This window comes from Harmonia axyridis, chromosome 4, assembly GCF_914767665.1.
Source record: "Harmonia axyridis chromosome 4, icHarAxyr1.1, whole genome shotgun sequence".
Lineage (NCBI taxonomy): Eukaryota > Metazoa > Arthropoda > Insecta > Coleoptera > Coccinellidae > Harmonia > Harmonia axyridis.
Window position 1 is genome coordinate 2,209,863 of NC_059504.1, and position 23,071 is coordinate 2,232,933.

At 38.2% G+C, this 23,071-nt stretch overlaps 1 protein-coding gene across 1 annotated transcript in view; it reads left to right on the plus strand.

Moving 5' to 3' along the window:
* Positions 1-23,071, plus strand: part of LOC123677733 (zinc finger protein 391-like) — a 51,307-nt gene that overhangs the window by 25,419 nt on the left and 2,817 nt on the right. The window lies entirely within an intron of this gene.

Consider the following 23,071-nt stretch of genomic DNA (forward strand, 5'->3'; position numbering starts at 1 on the left):
CTGTAAGAGCATCCCTGAAAAATTGTCTTTCAACAGGAGCTGAAGATGCTGGCGTTGATAAAAAATCCTTGGCCATTTTGGCCAAGTTTGGAAAGATATTTCTGAAACTACCAAAATCTACCGATAGATTCCATAGAAATGTGGGAAAACTACTAATAAAGTCACACTGGCGAATGCTTCAGTCTCTCGACGCTCGAGGAATCCCCTTATTTAGTCTAAGTGCGAACGAGATTGCAGAAATATATGCCGTGCGACGCGTGCATATCAAGCTAAAGTAATATCAAGTAGATTGATATCAAGTCAAGCAATAAATATCTGAAATCAAGTCAAGTCAAGCTCAAGTATGTAATTTTTCACGAGCTTGATTTTCAAGTCAGGTAGTTGGTTTAAATGTCAAGCTTGATGAATCCCTAAGACTTACTATTAATTGTGAAGGTCTTAGTAGGGTTGAAATTTTTTCTCTCACCAATTCCAGAGGTTCATTATTGAAAATAATAAATCAAAACGATATCCCGATAACTACCCGTTCCCAATCAACCCCAGTCAGATCGTTTCTTTCAACCCTCAGTCCCGAAAACAGTCCTGAATATTTTCCACGCAATTCAATCAGCCACCCGATCTCCACCCCATCCTAAAAATTAGCCGTCTCGTCCCAGGGGGGCCGACAGTCTCGGGTTACTCGTTCACGACTACAATGTAGCGACCCGGTCCCCAGGGGGGACCCGTAATTAGGGGGCCCTCCCAAATATTTACGCAGGACGTAACGTGAGAAAATACCGCCAGCCCCAATAAAAATCTTGGGACGCCATCAGGCGTTTTGAGTGTCGCCGAAGCTGGTGTTGTTCTTGCACTTGACCAACCTGCGTTGGATAAACACCAAACAGGTCGCGGGGTGCTGCAGCCAGATGGGGAAGAGTCACTTGAAGCTGAGGAGTTGCGCTTTTCGATGTTTTTGTTGTCGGTGTGCAAAGTGGCTGATTTAATTGAGTCTTTGTTGGCAGATGCATTTGAAACTACCCTTGCGATAATTTTGGATGGTTGATCAGAAGCTTGCACAGCAATAATTGTGTGAGGGGCAATGAGGTACTACGTGAATTCTGTGTAATGTGTACCTCAAATCTTCTCATATGTCCTCATTCATTAATTAGCTCAATTTCTGAAATATATTTTATACTTTTTGTATTGCTGGATGTATTAGGTCTTTACTTGATGGAAAAATTTTTCGAAGCGAGATTAAATGACGGTTGTTCTATTTCTACTTTTTAGTTTCATTTAAAGGGTGTTTTTTAAGAGCTGTAGAACTTTATATTGCAATAAAACAACGATGGATTATTCGATTGACATGAATTTTATTTATCCGCAAGATAATCTTGTGGCATTACATTTTAAATATGATTTCTGGCATATGACCGCCACGGCTGGCTCGGATGTAGTCCAATCTGGACGTCCAATTTTCGAAGACTTTTTCCAACATTTGTGGCCGTATATCGGCAATAACACGGCGAATAATGTCTTCCAAATGGTCAAGGGTTTGTGGATTATCCGCATAGACCAATGACTTCACATAGCCCCACGGAAAGTAGTCTAGCGGTGTTAAATCACAAGATCTTGGAGGCCAATTCACAGGTCCAAAACGTGAAATTAGGCGGTCACCAAACGTGTCTTTCAATAAATCGATTGTCGCACGAGCTGTGTTACATGTTGCGCCGTCTTGTTGGAACCACAGCTCCTGGACATCATGGTTGTTCAATTCAGGAATGAAAAAGTTAGTAATCATGGCTCTATACCGATCACCATTGACTGTAACGTTCTGGCCATCATCGTTTTTGAAGAAGTACGGACCAATGATTCCACCAGCCCATAAAGCGCACCAAACAGTCAGTTTTTCTGGATGTAACGGTGTTTTGACATACACTTGAGGATTAGCTTCACTCCAAATGCGGCAGTTCTGTTTGTTGACGTAGCCATTCAACCAGAAGTGCGCTTCGTCGCTAAACAAAATAAAATGGACGTAGTGCGCGATACGTATTCCGCACAGAACCATTATTTTCGAAATGAAATTGCACTATTTGCAAGCGTTGTTCAGGCGTGAGTCTATTCTTGATGAATTGCACAACCAAACTGAGAATAAATCACTTGACAGCTGTTGAATCGGTCGACATCTTAAACAGTAATGCCAACTTAAAGTTATATACCTCGAAAAAAAACACGCGTTACAATTAATCCTCGAATTTTTGAAAAAACGGCGGAAGCAAAGTTGTACGGCAATGTAATTCCCAATTGTTAAAATAAATCCAACGAGAATAAGTCTGCTCGTTCCATAATCAGCAAAATCCACCCACCACTTCCAAAAACCCCTCCCAACCCCCCAGAACCTGCTCCACCCTTTCCGGGGAAACCCCGAATCGTTGGTCGTTAATCGGAAACGCGAGTTTTAATCAAATTCCGTGCGATGGCGCTGAAGCGGCAGGCATCCGACCGCAAGGTTGTTAACAGTGTAAAGTTATAACCCGACGCCTTGTCTAATTAGTAAATAATTCACTGGTAAGCCACGTCGGCAATTAATAACGGCTTGGCTTTAAGACGCCCGAGCTGAGAAGGGTTGCGCCGCTACATTTCAACGGGACGAGGGCTGTAATTCACCCTGCCAGCGATATTGATATTAAAGAACCCTTAATAGACGTCCTTATAAATTAAGTCGATGAGATGGGGCGTTGGATTGACCCCGAGGAAGGATACGGAGATCCTGAGGTGGATTTGATTTTGGCTGGTTTGATGTTTGAACTTTTAGGTAGTAATAACGGGTGTTTTTTTCGAGGTATATAACTTTAGGTTGGCATTACTGTTCAAGATGGCGACCGATTTAACAGCTGTCAAGTGATTTATTCTCAGTTTGGTTTGGCAATTCATCATGAACAGACTCACGCCTGCACAACGCTTGCAAATAGTGCAATTTTATTTCGAAAATAATGGTTCTGTGCGGAATACGTATCGCGCACTACGTCCATTTTATTTTGTTTAGCGATGAAGCGCACTTCTGGTTGAATGGCTACGTCAGCAAACAAAACTGCCGCATTTGGAGTGAAGCTAATCCTCAAGTGTATATCGAAACACCGTTACATCCAGAAAAACTGACTGTTTGGTGCGCTTTATGGACTGGTGGAATCATTGGTCCGTACTTCTTCAAAAACGATGATGGCCAGAACGTTACAGTCAATGGTGATCAGTATAGAGCCATGATTACTAACTTTTTCATTCCTGAATTCAACAACCATGATGTCCAGGAGCTGTGGTTCCAACAAGACGGCGCAACATGTCAAACAGCTCGTGCCACAAGCGATTTATTTAAAGACACGTTTGGTGACCGTCTAATTTCACGTTTTGGACCTGTGAATTGGCCTCCAAGATCTTGTGATTCAACACCGCTAGACTACTTTCAGTGGAGCTATGTAAAGTCATTGGTCTATGCGGATAAGCCACAAACCCTTGACCATTTGGAAGACAACATTAATCGTGTTACTGCCGATATACGGCCACAAATGTTGGAAAAAGTCATCGAAAATTGGACGTCCAGATTGGACTACATCCGAGCCAGCTGTGGCGGTCATATACCAGAAATCATATTCAAAATGTAATGCCACAAGATTATCTTACGGATAAATAAAATTCATGTCAATCGAATAATCCACCGTTGTTTTATTGCAATTTTAAGTTCTATAGCTCTAAAAATACCCTTCAGTATGGAAATAGTTGAAACTATTCGAAATCTGAATTCTCAGATTTCTTGTACAGTAGAAGTATCGAATGAGAGGGTGCTAGTCAGTGTTTATGCAGATATAGAGCTATTAACACATATTGAAAGTCAGAAAACGGCCTACTCCTGACACATGTTGAAGGGTGATCATTATCAATTGCTTCAATTGATCATAAAGGCCAAATTGAGGGAAAGCTAGAACCAAGAATGAGATAACACTCCTGGCTGAAGAATATAAGAGACTGTAAAATATTAAATGTCCAAACGTTTGATTCACGCCGCCCAAGAGAGAGACGAATTTGCCTTGGTTATCGCTAATGTTCACTAGGAGAGGCTCTAAAAGAAGGATAATTCGGAAAACATTGGTAGTTTCAGATCTTAAACTCCTCCTCTGAATTTGCAGTCCCTAGGTCTTTTATTCTAATGCATCTAAACATTACGTTACATAAAAACGAAAAGAAAAGGACCAAGAACGCTTCCTTGGGGTACACCTAAACTCCACAAAGAAGTCCAAAATATCAAATAACAGAAAATATGACTTTTAAAAGTTAAACTTCACATCAGACCATGGGAAATCGCTAGCAACCTTCCCAACAAAGCCAAATCCACTCTAAGCGAACGATGGCATGATCGTCGAGGGCAATATCGGATGGCATGTGGCGTGATGCTGGTGTGGAGGGCCATTTGTTGTCTTAATTTTATTAGCGCCCCCATGCTTGTGATGGGGCAGGCGGCTGGCACGGCTCCCTCATATCGCCGATCAAATCATAAAAGTGAGCTGGTCCTAATTTTTAATCACGATCCTGCCGGTTAAATGGACCTCGGACAACTGCGGATGATTTTAATGTTGTGTGGGAGGATCGTAAATAATGCTCAATTCTTGTTATTGCCGTTCTTTATGGGATACACGGGGGCCCCGTGATACACGGCAGTCTCCGCGCTTGTTGCTTGCTTGCAGCACTCGGGGATGTTCGTGGGGGTAGTTTTTGGGTTGTCGGGATAGGGTTAAAGTGCTGGTTTACACTGTTTTTTGTACTTCCTACTGCTGATAAGCTAGAATTTGGATACTTCGAGTGAAGTATCAAATAATTTCTTTTTCAATTGATAGAAAATAATAATTTTGCAGACACATATCAATCAGCAAAGTAAAGGGTGTTTTTTTTAGAGCTATAGAACTTTAAATTGCAATAAAACAACGATAGATTATTCGATTGACATGAATTTTATTTATCCGCAAGATAATCTTGTGGCATTACATTTCAAATATGATTTCTGGCATATGACCGCCACGGCTGGCTCGGATGTAGTCCAATGTGGACGTCCAATTTTCGATTATTTTTTCAAACATTTGTGGCCGTATATCGGCAATAACACGGCGAATGTTGTCTTCCAAATGGTCAAGGGTGTGTGGTTTATCCGCATAGACCAATGACTTTACATAGCCACAAAGAAAGTAGTATAGCGGTGTTAAATCACAAGATCTTGGAGGCCAATTCACAGGTCCAAAACGTGAAATTAGGCGGTCACCAAACGTGTCTTTCAATAAATCGATTGTGGCACGAGCTGTGTGACATGTTGCGCCGTCTTGTTGGAACCACAGCTCCTGGACATCATGGTTGTTCAATTCAGGAATGAAAAAGTTAGTAATCAAGGTTCTATACCCATCACCATTGACTGTAACGTTCTGGCCAACATCGTTTTTGAAGAAGTACGGACCAATGATTCTACCAGCCCATAATGCGCACCAAACAGTCAGTTTTTCTGGATGTAACGGTGTTTCGACATACACTTGAGGATTAGCTTCACTCCAAATGCGACAGTTTTGTTTGTTGACGTAGCCATTCAACCAGAAGTGCGCTTCATCGCTAAACAAATTAAAATGGACGTAGTGCGCGATATGTATTCCGCACAGAACCATTATTTTCGAAATAAAATTGCACTATTTGCAAGCGTTGTTCAGGCGTGAGTCTATTCATGCTGAATTGCCAAACCAAACTGAGAATGAATCACTTGACAGCTGTTAAATCGGTCGTCATCTTGAATAGTAATACCAACTTAAAGTTGTATACCTCGAAAAAAAACACCCATTAGGTACAGAAAATAATAAATATTCTGCTCATTATAAATTCGACAATTGGGAAAAATATCGGATTTCAAATATTCAATTTAATATATTCAATCGGGAATCACTCAAATAAATATAATTATAATGTACATTCATAACGATATAGTAAAATTGTAGATTTGAAAATATATCACAATCCGACAACGTAATCTAACAATGTTGGGGACATGTAAAAGTTACCTATACTTCCTCTGTCTATGTTTATTATTATTACTCATTGAAGCGTACGAACAAAAAATCGACTTATGTTAAATCAAAATTCAACGTTATAAAGTTTGAAGTCAATTTCATTGACTTCAGTTTATAACGTTGAATTTTAATTCAGCATACGTAAATTTTTCGTTCATATACTCACGGACACACAAAAAAATTATTTGTTAACGTTTAAACACAATTTTCACTTGAAAGTGTTGGATAACGATCTCCGTTCTTGTTCGAAAGATTCCAAATTCCTGACGAAGTCTATATTCGAAACTCAGTATTCCGGTCATGTTCAAGGAAAGTTTCATATGTTTGAAAAATGTCTAGAGAACATATCACAGACTAGAGTCGGGAGCAAAGCGTAAATTCTTTCAGGATTGCGGACCAGGGACATCCACCCAGGGAATTCCCGGCATTCCAAGGATATTGGACGTGTTAATTCTTCTCGGTTTCATCTATTCTATTCCCCTGCCGAAGGAAGACTTTTCTTCATTGGGTGTTCGGTAAATATTGCACCAAAATGACTTGAGAGATTGAGCTGTGAAATTGAGGAAAAATATTGAAAATAGACCACTTTTTAATTGAATATTTCTTCAATCCATATAATAGAATAGTTCGAATCAATAAACTAACCCATTTTGAAAAAACTTCTAAGAAAAACACTAATTATTCAATTTTTGAATTTTTAACATTTTATAACATTCAAAAGAAAAGAAAAAAGTTTTCATTCAACGTTCCTATCGAAGATTAATGATAAGAAATAGGAAACCACAAGAAATATACAATTTGCAAAAAAAAAATTAAAAATATGAAATTTTATTAAAATTTAAAAATAATAAAGAGGGATAATAAGTTAGCCGAAGAGGCATCAGGTTTGCCATGATGGTATGGCGAGTCCCTTTACCTAGTACCTTTTGGTACTGACGAAGTTCCTTGATGCACCGTGCCAACCGAATAAAATCATTTTCCAGATTTATAAATTGAAAAAATCACTTGCAACTAAACAGATATATACAAACTCTTTAGACTACAAATACGAGACGGCCACAGAATAATGTCGAGAATTTCCGCAAAAAAACACGAGAATAATTTTCTCTGATTGATATTCATCAACCTTTTTAATAATTAACTTTCTGAAATTAAGAAATTCGTAAAAATAAAAATATTGAAATGAATAGGCAACAGTGAATACGAATGGCAAACATTGAAACAATGTGTACTTCATGTTTACAGTTTTTCTTCAAATATATCATCTAACAAAGTGAACATAAAATATAGTATGAAATAAATACAAAATTCGTCAGTCTTAATATAAATTCAATTGTTCGAGAAATCTGCTGTTATCTTGTTCTGTTATTGTTTTTGAATAATTGTATTTTTTCTTTTGGTTGATATAATAATCGTTTACGATGGTTTCAATTTTATTTATAGGCAAACAAATAGAAATATATCGAAAGGGCAAGGCTTCACTTAGTTTCGTATTAATTGAATATTTCAATCACAAAATGTATTAAATCAAAGATAATGCTTTGAAACACAAAATTAAACAAATTATCAACAATAAAATAAGCAATATCTTATACAAAAAGTACTCGAATATCTTCAACATATTTCTCCTCAAACTCCATCCTCCTCCCCAAAACAACTAAAAAGAGGGGGGGAAAGATCTCCCCGGCTAAAATACATCCCCGATGTAAATAATGCAGCGTTTCCTTTAACTAAGACGAAGTTAAGGGCCGCAGTTCTTGCAGAAAAGCAAAGCTGGCACTAAAACAAAGTGGAAGCAGATCGAACGGTCTGGACCTGGTTTACGAGCGTCGAGACGCCTCTTCCGGAAGGCGTAAAAGGGATTTCAGGCGGTGCCGCAAAATGGCGGAGGATTTCTCTACTTCTTACGACCGGATTTGGTGTTGTTGCTTTCTGGAAAAAAAAATTTGGATGAATTTTTTTTAATGTGCGATATTGTTTGATATTTTGGGATTGTATTCTTTAGACGATTTTAAGAATAAAAGTTTATATGAAGTGAGGTCCAAAAACGCTTCGTTTCGGAGTATAAGAACGTTGAAAATGAAAAAAAAATAGTAAATATCAAGAACGAAAATATGACTACCTGTGATACAATTGAATTATTGATAATTTCTGTCAAGATAACTGCACAATATTGAGTACCAAGAACAGTAAGCATGCTTTTCCGATTAAAAACTTGGCTGGAATCAGTTTCGGGGTTTTAGGAAGATCGCAATTTTTTTTTGTTGAATTGAGTGAATTAATTTCAATCAAAATCCAAGCATAACTTCTATGGATAAGTTATATTTCTGCTACATCAGTTTCAGTGAATAACTAATTCCACTAATATACGAAGTATTGCATTATGTAATTGTACAAACTGAATTTTGTCATTTATTTCTTTTAAATTATGTTGTTTATGGATATATCGAGATTTCTTTTATTTTTGTTTTTTTTTAATACTAGAGGAATAGATTTCACCTCTTATTATGGAAACGTCGGTAAATAATTTAAGCAACAATCAAATGCTGGATTGTGCAAAAATGTGCTTTCGTCTGACTAAAACTCTATAATCAAGAGAATTTTCTCAAGAAAAATAACAGCTCGGCTGAGACTACATCTATGTAGTCTCTAGCTTTAAGGTTATCAAGAGGAACATATTATCGGAAATTCAGTGTAATTGTCAGGGTTAATCATAGTCTAAAACTAATAGCAAGTATTTTACTCATATTAATTTTTCCTATATTTTCGAAATTTCCATCAAGGTATCACTAACACAATATATGTAGTTGAAAGGCCAAAAAGAAGTCATGACCCACTAGTCATTGTCTTCACAATAAAACCACCAGAAGTGCATCGCACGTCGCGATCCTCTTCACAAATTCTCTGGACGTCTTCTCCGTAAATCAAGAAATTAAGGGAACGGGGTTGATCCCCCAGGTCTCTTTTACATACCGGTGGGCATATCTAGGTGTTTCGCACCTAGAACACGTCCAGATTACTGATGTGGACCTCGGAGCCTCTCTGATATCATCTCATCTTTTCCGGGATCCGATGCCAGTGGCGCAGCATCGAGATTTTAAATGAGAAATGATGATCTACAGAATTATTTCTTACGAACTATAGTCAGTTAAATGTACTAGTTTTTATGATCCCGTGAATCATAGAAGATTAATCGCAAATTGATATTTTAAATGAAACACATCGCAAATCGATGAATTGAATATTATTGTGATGAAAAAAAATAGGCAGGTAGTTTGGAGTTGAAATCCAAATCAGCGACATCTGTCTCATCAATCAGAAGTCAGTGGTTTTTTGTAGGTTACTAGACCCAAAACTACAAATCTCTATACGATAACAACAGGCAAAATAACAATTGAAACAAATGATTTTGCTGTTACATAAAATATCACAGTTGTACCCTTAAAAACATAAACTATCCACATGTGTCCCTTGACATTTTGAAGAAGATAATCTAGTTCCATTTGATTTTCAATTGTTAACGTTTCTATGTAAAATTAATCTTTCTTTGTTTCTGATGAGGTACAAGTTTTGAGGAATTATCTTTAGTAGCTTTAACTTTGGATATTATTTCACGTTTTACTTCTCCAAGTGATTGCAAAGCAGTGGCGCTCTGGCGCTACGCTACTGAGTCCAACTTACGTGCTTGGGTTTTAGACGTGATTGGAGCACCCTGGATCCTTATATAGAAATGTCAAATCACCGGTATTTTTTATGTTTCCCTGAAGTATCGTTCGTATTCGCCTGATTTTTGCTTATGGGCTTCGCCCAGCTGAGATTATGCGAGAAACGGTTAGAAGTAACTAGAATTCTCCTCGCAAATTTTCATAGAAACAATTAAAATACGTTGAATGGGTATTAATGTAACACTTCACTCAATAAGTCCTGAGCCAAAGCAGTAAAAACATTTTTTTTCTTAAAAATACATCTTTATTCGTCACCTTGATACATGTACTCTAACGTTCCTTCTAACTTTTCAATACCTTTTCTGCACAAAGATTAGTCTTTGCTTTTGAAAAAGGCATCAACCTTGAAAAAAAAGGAGAAAAACTATTCTGTTAAATGTGGATCTTCTAAACACCCTGTACTTCTAAAACTACTAATTTTGAGAGCTCAAAATATCTGTAATTTTTAGAATTAAGAGCTGAAACAATAAGGTATGGGATGATAAAACGAAAAAACCTAGATATTTGAATTCTCATGGTAGATTCGAATCTCTAAAGGCGCGGTTTAGTTCGTTGAAACCTGGTTTACATTGGTATAATTAGTAGTAGAGTTCTCCAGCATACGTTTTTCTGAAATACTCTACTAAGCTCATTTTGGTAGAGTAACTGTATTCACATGTGCAAGTAATTTGATAAGATGGAAACGCAGACTTTCTTCTGCTAAAAACCAAACTCTATATAAAACTCTACTATACAAACCAGTATAGTAGAGTAGAGTTTTATGTAGAGTTTTGTTTTAGCGGAAGAAAGTCTGTCTTTCCACCTGCTTGTGTGATTCAGCCTTCGAACTATCTTTTCAAATTACTAGCAAATGTGAAAACAGTTACTCTACAAAACCAGTAAAGTAGAGTAAGATTGTGGAAGTGACGGTGGGATAGTCGAGTTTAGGATCTATTCCACATGTGCTATCCACTTTTTCTACCCTGCACTAATAATACAATTGTAAACCAGGCTCAAGGAACTAGGAATGTGGTGAAAATGACCGTTCGAAATTTTGTTTTCCTCAAAATTCGAAAACTACTCCTTCAATCTGCATGAAATTTGAAATCAATATGTGGATCAACAATTTGAAACTTCGTACCACAATACCGAATATGTTCTCGCGAACAGAACCGACTAGGATGAAATTTTCAATTACCCATTTCCCAACCTTGGGAATTCACACTTCGGCCGCTAGATGGCGCCTTCCCGGAAAAACTCGGGAATCCTTTCGGCCGGGATTTAATAGTCCCTGGGCCGGGATCCCTCGAATTCTCCGTCATAACCTGGCGCAATTAAATCGTCTGCGCGCAATAAAGAAGGAGCGAACGACGGAGGCGATAAATCAAAAGCGATCATTGAGGGACTAGTAGCCGGATTTCCTACAGTCAAATTGGAATTCCGGAACGAACTCCAATATCGCTGTTAATAATGCGATCGCACGCGCCTCACTCTAGTCTAGTTTCACCCCCTCGAAGGATTAATTTCGGTAGGCCCAGATGCCCGATACCGCCGCAACTACGGTGGTTCGATGATCATCATCCGTTCTTATTTGATCATAACTTTTAAGTACTCTTGAGAGTGGTCTATACTGTTTCAGTGATCAGTTCAAAAATTAGTACGCTTCATTTTACTCTAAAGACCATGGATTTGTATGAGGTCATTGCGGAAGTTCCTTTTCTCTAATTCTGTGGTTATTCCGTTCATTCTTCCACATCTTGTAGAACAAAATCGTGCGAGAATATATCAGAAACGCACAGTTTTCATGGTTATATTTTATTATTTTATATTGGTACTCCGAACTTTCCGCCACGGCTTTATCTGTCAATTCATCAATTTGCCTTAAAGAAATTAGTTCTGCCAACCAACATTTTTCAATGCAAAAATCACTAAATTATATTTATGGAAATATTTCATTAATTTCAACGAAAATGCAATGAATTAGAGAAAATAATGTATAATACTCGTACAGAAGGGTCATTCTACCACTCGTTCATTCCAAAACTCGCCACTTCGTGGCTCGTTTTTGAATTTTGAACTCGTGGAAGAATATCAATGCCTTCTGCACTTGTATTATAAATAACTATTTTATAATTTTTTTTGGAATGGAAAAGAAAAGAATCAGATAATTTTTTTTAATAAATATGTGCATGATAAAACTTTCCCAACAAACATTTATGATTTTATTAATTTCACATAACAATATTATACAAAAAGTCTTTTCCAAGGGGAAAATGCATTTTTTCTTAAATTAAAATAAAGGCGTAAAAACGTATTTTGAATTCGTACATATGGTATAACCTGAAAAGTGGTGAGATCTCAAGAAAGCTGAGGAGACAGTAGTAGTTGATGAACTTTGGCAGATCACGAGAAAGTCACATGAGTAATGTGGTAAAAACCCCTCTTAATGAATTGATTGAAAAAACTTCAGTTGTGTTATGAATAGGTACATAAAACTCAGCTCATTCTTTTCAGAATTCCGTTCAATTTGCCTGTACACAGAATGAGTCTTTAACTTCTATCGGGTGTCACAAATTCGTTGTCTAGTGAGGGTATATCAGAATCCCTTCATCCCTTCAAGCTAGAAAATGATGAATGGCACATCTGGTGAAAACGACAACATTACAAATTCAACTGTTTTCAAGCTATACAAAGGCGTACAACTTCCGTCTTTTTTTTCGAAATTCGAGGTTTAATTGTGAAAAACTGATTATACATTTATGATTTAAAGTATTATCCATCGCTAGCCACTACTTTCTTTCATCCTGGTCCCACCAAATACTGAGCCTGACCTTGGAATCGTGAATATTCCGTTGAGCCGTGAAAGGATGGCCGGGAGATCCCCATGATTTTCTTTGGATTATCGTAATTGACCTATCTTTCGTCTCCAGTGCGATGCAGAAATCCCTTTCGTCTTTGCCTTGCAAGCAGCTGCTCACAAGCAAACAAACACCGTTCAACTCGTACGGTACCCAATTTCCTTGTTTCTGAATCATACCCATGACTCTCAGGCGTATTGAATTGGCTTGTTGCGTCACTCCCAATGACTATGCCAATTCTTGGTTCGTTTGACACGAGTCTTGATCAAGTTATGCCTCCAATTTTACATCTTCGAAAACCTTTTCTCTTCCAACGCCATACTGGTTTTCGACGTCAAAACCACCGTTCTTGAAGCGTTGAAACCACTCTCGGCACGTTCTTTTACTAATAGCGGCCTCACCATAGGTACTTGAGAGCATTCGATGAGCCTCAGCCGCAGATTTCTTCATATTGAAGCAGAAAATAAATCTTCCCGCAAATGACATGAATTTGGCTCGTAAGCTAACATGTTTAATCGAGAATAACTTTATGATGCAGACACAAAATCATTTCGACTACCACTTACCGCTACAGCCATTTATTGCAAAACTAAGGAAGCAAACTCGTACACCTAATATATCATACTTAAAATCAACAATTTCTCAACTGTGTTTCCGTGCTTAAATCACAAGAAATGTCAAAAATATACATATACAGTGTTGCCACTACAACAATTTCAAATTGCATCATTCCTATTAGAAAACACTATGTTAGAGAAGTACTGCAAGCACACCCCACCAAATAATGAACCTCGAGAACAATTCTTCATAACCCATCAAAAAAATAACGGCACACTCCGTAGAGCAATAAAAGAGATTCATGGGAGAGGGGAGGTGGCTTTGGCGCGATCGTCGATATCCATTCCTCCCACTGTCTCCCGATAAATCTTTTGGGGAAGACAAGGAGGCAACAAAAAAACGGAAATCAAAAATACATTTGGGGTCGCTGAGCATAACGTAGCTGCAATCATTCCTTAAAACGACTTATATGAGCTATAGACTTTAATAATTGAACATAATGGGTATCCGGAAAGCTTTCAAAAAGATTGAGCGCGTTTTGCCAAGATAATGCCCTATATTAACTCCGGAAATGTAGCGCGGGACAGGGCCGTAGCAAGCCCGATTGATTCGATTGGAAATTTTCATAACCTTATAAAGGGTGTTTTTTTAGAGCTATAGAACTTTGAATTGCAATAAAACAACGATGGATTATTCGATTGACATGAATTTTATTTATCCGCAAGATAATCTTGTGGCATTACATTTTAAATATGATTTCTGGCATATGACCGCCACGGCTGGTTCGGATGTAGTCCAATCTGGACGTCCAATTTTCGATTACTTTTTCCAACATTTGTGGCCGTATATCGGCAATTACACGGCGAATGTTGTCTTCCAAATGGTCAAGGGTTTGTGGCTTATCCGCATAGACCAATAACTTTACATAGCCCCACTGAAAGTAGTCTAGCGGTGTTAAATCACAAGATCTTGGAGGCCAATTCACAGGTCCAAAACGTGAAATTAGGCGGTCGCCAAACGTGTCTTTCAATAAATCGATTGTGGCACGAGCTATCTGACATGTTGCTCCGTCTTGTTGGAACCACAGCTCCTGGACATCATGGTTGTTCAATTCAGGAATGAAAAAGTTAGTAATCAAGGCTCTATACCGATCACCATTGACTGTAACGTTCTGGCCATCACCGTTTTTGAAGAAGCACGGACCAATGATTCCACCAGCCCATAAAGCGCACCAAACAGTCAGTTTTTCGGGATGTAACGTGTTTCGACATACACTTGAGGATAATCTTCACTCCAAATGCGGCAGTTTTATTTGTTGACGTAGCCATTCAACCAGAAGTGCGCTTCATCGCTAAACAAAATAAAATGTACGTAGTGCGCGATACGTATTCCGCACAGAACCATTATTTTCGAAATAAAATTGCACTATTTGCAAGCGTTATTCAGGCGTGAGTCTATTCATGATAAATTGCCAAACCAAACTGAGAATTAATCACTTGACAGCTGTTAAATCGGTAGCCATCTTGAACAGTAATGCCAACTTAAAGTTATATACCTCGAAAAAAAACACCCGTTACCTACTTCCAATTTTGGAATTTTGTCACTACAGAATAAACAGTAGTGTTCTTAGACTAGTCCTGCCCTTGCAGCAGAGCGCAGGTTGGACATAAAACAGACTACTGCGGAAGCATCAGCGTAATGGTGGCAGATTTCTCGCCGTGGTTATGTTTTAATAGAATTTACGATTATTGCCGTAAGAGGGTTGAACGGGGCGGCAGATTTCAGTTAGTTTGAGTGGAAATTGCTCGAACACTCCCCGTGATGATTTTGTCGCTGCAGAAGCTGCTGTAGAGGATTTCGCCGGAAAACCACCAATTACGCCCTCCATCTTGGACGTTACGTTTTAGGGCTGATCGTTATGCAGCCGTTTCCACGGCTGGGAGGTTAGGTTTCGATGTCGTTTCGGATTCACGTATGGCTCGATCCGCACCGATAAACGTTGGTCCTTCGGATCGGATAATTGAAGACGGGGAAATTTCATTATGCGGAATGGGCCATCTGCAGGTTTTCCTATGAATCGCTTTTCTGCATGACGTTAAAAAATTTTTTTTTCGGTGTTCGATACCGGTGAAATGAGATAGAAGTCTTTTAGTTATGAAGCAATTTTGAAATGGTGTTTTGAATTAATTAATTATTTATCGGATTCATTTTCTCTTTTTACATCTTTGTTATTGTTTTTCGCTATATTGAGAATGTCTTCTTCGTTCTTCATCGTTTCTTTTTCTTTTTCCGTTGCTTCTATTGTATCTAGTAATTTGTCTTGTTGCGTTGAGATGGCGGCATCTCTTTGATGGAGAATCTTGACAGTTTCCTTCCATTGCTTCACGAGAGAAGTCTTGACTTTGTATAGTTTTACCTTGTAAATTATTAAAAAAAAATTATATTTATAACGCTGCAAAGCTTAATATTTTACATTAAAGCTTCGAATTTCGGAAAAGAATGGCGGAGGCAAAGTTGTAGGTAAAGTTGATGGTATCGTGTTTCACCGCTTTCATACCAACCAATAGATTCAATCTGATGCGCCTAGTACTGTCGATTCCATCAAAATTTGAATCATTCTCCTAGCCCAAACTTTCCGACAGTCATCGACCGATCGACTCACCCTGTGTTAAAAGACCAACCAAAAGACGTAAAATTCGAATCAACGTCCCAACTCAGCCTTCAATCCACCCACAACCGTCACCAATCGATCGAAAACCATTACCGCGATAGAGTTCAACGAAAAATCCACACAATTTCTGGCAATCCAGCAAGGTAAACACTCGATATCGGCGCTTCCCATAAAGCCAATCAGGCCCAGACACTTCGGCCGACAAATTTAGATTGGCCCCTGGCTAAATATTTTCCTTGCACAGCACAGCCCCGCGCGATCCCGAGTTTGCACAAAAGGTTACCTATTGAGCGCGGGTTCGAGACCACCTCTCGTGGATTTATTGTTTTTGCCGTAGCAATCAATTCCGGCTTGTTTTTTTTGCGCCCGATTTCGTTCGGGAGACCGAAAGAGACGCTTGGGTTAAATCGATTATTCGAAGATTGGAACTTTTCGATTTTAGGATAGATTCTAGAATCTTATGAAGGGTTTTCATTTTGAATAATCTGAGCAGCTGTCGCCTTTGAAGCTGTCATCTTATGGCATTTGACAAGTGAAAACTACGCCAATACTAAATATGGAACGATACACGCTTCAACAACGCATTGAAATTGTTGAAATTCACTACAACAATGCTGACAATTTTGCAGTCATAGTTCGCAAAACTAAAGCACTTTATATCGTCGTGAAACTGATGGTTAATATTTGAAAAGTGTGAAAAAAACACAATTTTCGTGTTGCTTTTTGGAGGAAAAATACAGTTGAAACAAAATCTTGACTTGATAAAAAGTTTCCGGAGTCTGCACCAAGAAAATCAACCATCATTGATTGGTATGGTGAGTTCGAACGTGGTGAAATGAGCATCGAAGACAGCGAACGCAGTAGACGCCCAAAAGAGGCTGTCATCGCGATAAAATCAATCCAAAAAGTTCACAAAATAATTTTGAATTACAGTAAAGTGAATTTGATCGAAATAGCAGACATTGTAAAGATATCATCTGAAAGTGTACATCATATCATTTACGAATATTTGTACATGAGAAAGCTGTGTGCAAAATGGGTGCCGCGAGAGCTCACAATCGATCAAAAGCAACTGTGCAGTGTTTAAAGCCTAAAGTGCAATGAATCTGAGTTTTTGCATCGATATGTGACAATGGATGAAACATGGCTCCATCATTTCACTCCGGAATCGAATCTACAGTCAGCTGAGTGGACTGCACACAATGAACCGAATCCAAAGCGAGAAAAAACACAACACTCGCAAGATATAATATGCATTGATTACCTCCAAAAGGGCCAGACCATCAACAGCGATTATTATATAGCGTTATTGGATGAAATCGTCAAGAAACGCCCCATTTGGAGGAAAAAAGGTGCTGTTTCATCAAGACAATGCGCCGTGTCACAAATCAATGAAAATAATGGCAAAATTGCATGAATTAGGCTTGGAATTGCTTCTGCATCCACCTTTTTCGCCAGATCTGGCCCCAAGCAACTTTTTCCTGTTCTCAGACCTCAAAAGAATGCTCTCTGAAAAGAAATTTAGCGCCAATGAAGAAGTAATCGCCGAAACTGAGGCCAATTTTGAAGCGAAAGACAAATCGTACAACAAAAATGGTATCGAAAAGTTGGAAGATCGCGATAATCGCTGTATCGCCCTCGAAGGCAACTATGTTGAATAATAAAATCGAATTTTGCCAAAAAAATGTTTTTACTATGGTAAACCGGGGACTTTTCAATTCGTCTGTTACTCTGAAAAAAGCATTTTGGCAATTTGTACCCACATTTGATTTTTGACAATCCAACCCGGAAGAGACGTCTTGTCGCGTCTTCGAGACGACAGAACGGAAGCTGCAAACCAGAAAAACTCCGTCTGTTTCCCTCGAGCCTGGGTACGTGCCGCTGGAGTAATTAACGATATAAAAATCCGTCGAGACTCCGGAACAAATGAAAGTGCTCGAATCCACCCCGTCTGTAATTGGCCGGGGAAAAAGTGACACTTCGCATTCGGGGCACTCGCAATTAAAAAACTTAAACCTTGGAACCAAGGGCGGTGCACATAAGCTGACACAACAAGAAAATTTGCAAGGAGAACCTGTTCAACAAGAAATCAGATATAAATGAAAAAAAATTCAGATACGTCTTCTTTCAATTTGAAAAATCACAGCACGTGACGAAAAAAATTAAAATTATCAATGTAAAAAATTGCAATGAATATCCAGCGGTGAGATTTGAACCCGGCATCATTAATCAATTGCAAAATACGAATTCCGTCTGATTCAAGATTCATATCTCTGGCACAATTGAATGTTTTCAAGTAAATTTCTGTTATTTTTGGTTCAATATTTATTTCTTATTTAAAAATATCTTTAAAAATCTGTCTAGCTTTCATTTCAGTTTGAAAAACTGTTCGGTAAAAAGGTAAAGAGTATCGAAATATTAAAAATGGTTATTATTTGCATCGATCAAAGAATCAATAATAACAACGAAGCTATAAACTGCAAGAGGTGTTTTTCATAATGTTGCAGAATTTAAGAGAAAATGTCAATCAAAATATTACAATACAAGTGCAGAAAGCATTGACTCTCTGCCAGCAGTTCAAAATTCAAGAACGCGTCATAAAGTGGCACATTTTTAAATGAAGATTTGTTAGAATGAGCCTTCTTCACGAGTATTACACATTATTTTCTATATTTCACACACAATTTTTATTGAATTTCATGGGATATTTCCATAAATATCGTTTAGTGTTCTGGGTATCACAAATATGACAGATAATACATAAATCCATGACAAGAGAGTTTCGAGTACCAACATATAATAATGATATGAAGGGTGTTTTTTTTAGAGCTATAGAACTTTAAATTGCAATAAAACAACGATGGATTATTCGATTGACATGAATTTCATGTATCCGCAAGATAATCTTGTGGCATTACATTTCAAATATGATTTCTGGCATATGACCGCCACGGCTGGCTCGGATGTAGTCCAATCTGGACGTCAAATTTTCGATGACTTTTTCCAACATTTGTGGCCGTATATCGACAATAACACGGCGAATGTTGTCTTCCAAATGGTCAAGGGTTTGTGGCTTATCTGCATAAACCAATGACTTTACATAGCCCCACAGAAAGTAGTCTAGTGGTGTTAAATCACAAGATCTTGGAGGCCAATTCACAGGTCCAAAACGTGAAATTAGGCAGTCACCAAACGTGTCTTTCAATAAATCGATTGACCGTTGACTGTAACGTTCTGGCCAATGATTCCACCAGCCCATAAAGCGCACCAAAAAGTCAGTTTTTCTGGATGTAACGGTGTTTCGACATACACTTGAGGATTAGCTTCACTCAAATGCGGTAGTTTTGTTTGTTGACGTAGCCATTCAACCAGAATTGCCCTTCATCGCTAAACAAAATAAAATGGATGTATTTTCGAAATAAAATAGCACTATTTGCAAGCGTTGTTGAGGCGTGAGTCTATTCATAAGAAATTGCCAAACCAAACTGAGAATAAATCACTTGACAGCTGTTAAATCGGTCGCCATCTTGAACAGTAATGCCAACTTAAAGTTGTATACCTCGAAAAAAACACCCGTTATAACCATGAAATCTGACATACGTCAGTAGCGTAGAATTCCAATTTTTGAATTTTTAACATTATACCCTCCATCTGAGTTTGTCTTTTCCTGGTTGTACGCCGCTGGCGTCCATCCGACGCACGTCCCGAAAAAAAAGCTGTTTCCGGAGACGCAATCAAAAGCGCCCTTCGCAAGACATCGGTCCTCGTGGCAATTTTAAAAATGGGGTTTGTCCTAATTGCGAAAAAAAGTCTAATTATAAGAAATACGCTAGACGTTAATTGATTCGGTAACAAGAAAAGAATGCGTTATTTTATGACGGCGGGGGATGGAAACACCCCCCCCCTCCATCCCCTAATTTATTATTTTGACGACTGTTACGTGAATCCATGCCCTCTTCTTCTTTTTTCGGTCTCGAGGGAGTTGGGAAAAATGGGAATTTTTTTTAATCTGAACATTGCGAAGTGTTCTTTATCTGTTTTCTGTTTTCTTTTTTTATTGGGGGTGTCACATTTAAAAACCTGAAGATTCGAACCCAACCATATTGGGTAAGACAGCAATTGCCAATATTTAATACCTTATTAGCTCTTAGCAATTCAGAACATCGAAAGAATCATCATAATCACATCGAATCTATTGGTTTTTGCAAAAATACAAGGTGTCTCAAAAGAAATTAATACTTAGCTTACTGATGCATTTTACACAAAGTTTGAATCTGTGCCTTTACAAAATTCAATGGGTGCAAGAATTGAAACCGTAAGATGCCATTCAAAAGTTTCAATTCGTCAACAAGCGCTTACATACATTTACCAACTTCTTGTTTTCGAATGAAGCTCTATTAGGCCAATTGAAAAGTCCCCGGTCTGATGCACAGATGGCCAGTTTTAAATTCATATGATTTTTAGTTAGAACCAACCTTCAAACGATACGTGTCAAAATTTGACAGCAGTATGACCATTAATTTGTAAGATATTGTGTTGTAAGTGTAGCTTATTTTGTTATTTGAAAAGAGATTGGAAAAAGAATTTCGTGTGCTTATAAATTATTGCTTTTCGAGGAAAAAAATCAGTTGAAGCAAAATCTTGGCTTGATGAAAAGTTTCCGGGTTCTGCACCAGCTGACTGGACTGCACACAACAGTCAGCTAGCAAGGTTATGACAACAGTATTCTGGGATGCGCAAGGTATAATATTCATTGATTACCTCCAAAAGGACCAGACCATCAACAGCAATTGTTATATAGCGTTATTGGATCGTTTGAAAGATGAAATCGTTAAAAAACGTCCCCATTTGAAGAAAAAAAGGTGCTATTACATCAAGACATTGCGCCGTGTCACAAATCAATGGAAACAATGGCAAAATTGCATGAATTGGGTTTCGAATTGCTTCTGCATCCACCGTATTCGCCAGATCTGGCCCCCAGCGACTTTTTCCTGTTCTCAGACCTCAAAAGAATGCTCGCTGGAAAGAAATTTAGCGCCAATGAAGAAGTAATCGCCGGAACTGAGGCCTACTTTGAAGCGAAAGACAAATCGTACTACAAAAATGGTATCGAAAAGTTGGAAGATCGCTATAATCGCTGTATCGCCCTCGAAGGCAACAATGTTGAATAATACAATCGAATTTTGCCAAAAAATGTGTTTTACTATGGTAGACCGGGCACTTTTCAATTGGCCTGTTTTGTCACCTTAATGATTACGTGAATAAGCAGTAATGCCTCCACTAGAGTGCAACGAATCTGAAACGCAAGAATTTTATTCTTTTGAGACTTCTTGCACATCGAATTACATATTCGGCGTTGCCATGTCTACCTGATTTTCCTATATTTTCGGAATTTTACAGAAATCTCTTCACCACTGCCTGCTAAAACTGCTAAAACTATCGGACCGAGCCCAGAAACTACTTAAGCTGATTACCACTCGAATATCTGCTAGGCCAAACCGCGGCAATATTTGCGTTTTCAGCTGGTTAGCGAGGGGTGGCACTTTTGCGCCACGCGCCGCACAAAAGAGCATCGCTCTTTCATCCCCACGGTGTCGGGTTACAGAAGGCCTTTGCGCCCCTAATATTAGCTGCCGGGATTAGAAAAGCCAATAACGGTAATTATATTAGTATCGAATTGTAATCATCTGCCGACACGCCGCAGATGATGAGATCACTCTCACGCTCTGGCCTGAGGATAGGAGAGGTCCCCCAAGTGCCGGTGGAGCTGTTAGATCGATACAGCGGTTGGCGCAATTGAAATAGATCGGGAAGAAGCCTATTCGATTAGGGGTTTGGTAAAAAATTATTAAGCATGAAGTTATCTTTCCAATTGCACCAAAAAAGTGGTCAGTACAAGTTATTTCAAGATTGCAACCCAAAATAGTTCAATTTTTAATGAAACAGATATTTGGGCCGAAGTTTTTCTTTCAACTACCAATAATATAATCAAGAAATCATCTTTATATTCAGTTTCATCAACGGGAAACCTTTATGTCATCACTTTAACCAAAACTGTTGTCCAGTAGGTAGTAGAAATAAAGAAACACAGCTTTAAAAAAATAGTTTGGTTACTTTAGTGTAACTTGGTTTTTTTTTTATACGCATCTCTCGGGAAAAGACTGAGCGTGTCTTAAACTGCTGTAAGTTGCTTCTTGGTATCTAAGCTAGTCTCATATATATGTATATGTTTTGGCAAAAAGTAACTAGTACCTCAGATAATATTCCAAAGAACCTGTTACTCGTAAGTCAAAAAAATATTTTAGATACTAAATATGTTAAACAAGTTCCACTTGTAATTATAGATTCGGTACCTTCAGAACAGGCGGTTCGTCGTGTGCAGTCCACTCAGCTGACTGTCGATTGGACTCCGGAGTGAAATGATGGATCCATGTTTCATCCATTGTCACATATCGACGCAAAAATTCAGGTTTATTTCACTTAAACAGCTTCAAACACTACTCAGAATCATTAACCCGCTGTTGCTTTTGATCGATTGTGAGCTCGCGCGACACCCATTTTATACACAGTTTTCTCAAATCTTACAAATGTTCGCGTATGATATGATATACACGTTCAGATGATACCTTTACTATGTCTGCTATCTCGATCAATTTCACTTTACGGTCATTCAAAATTATTTTGTGATTTTATTTTAATTTTTTCGTAGGTGACAGCCTCTTTTGGGCATCCTCTGCGTTCGCAGTCTTCGGTGCTCATTTCACCACGTTTAAACTTAGCATACCAATCAATGATGGTCGATTTTATTGGTGCAGACTCCGGAAACTCTTCAACAAGCCAAGATTTTCCTTCAATTGTATTTTTTCCCTTCAAAAAGCAATATTTTATCAGCACACGAAATTCTTCTTTTTCCTTCTTTTTTTAAATAACAAAATTAGCTACACTCACAACGCAATATCTCCCAAATCAATGGTCAGACTGCTGTTAAATTTTGGCACGTATCGTTGGAAGGTTGGTTCTAACTAAAAATCATATGAATTTAATACTAGCCATCTGTGCATCAGACCGGGGACTTTTCAATTGGCCTAAGAAGTTAGAAAAGTATCTTAGATATTGAATATGTCAAACAAGTTTCACTTGTTATAATTGTAATTATAGATTCGGCACCTTCATATGAAGTTTCATTCCTAAAATGGCTCTAAAAATCACTCC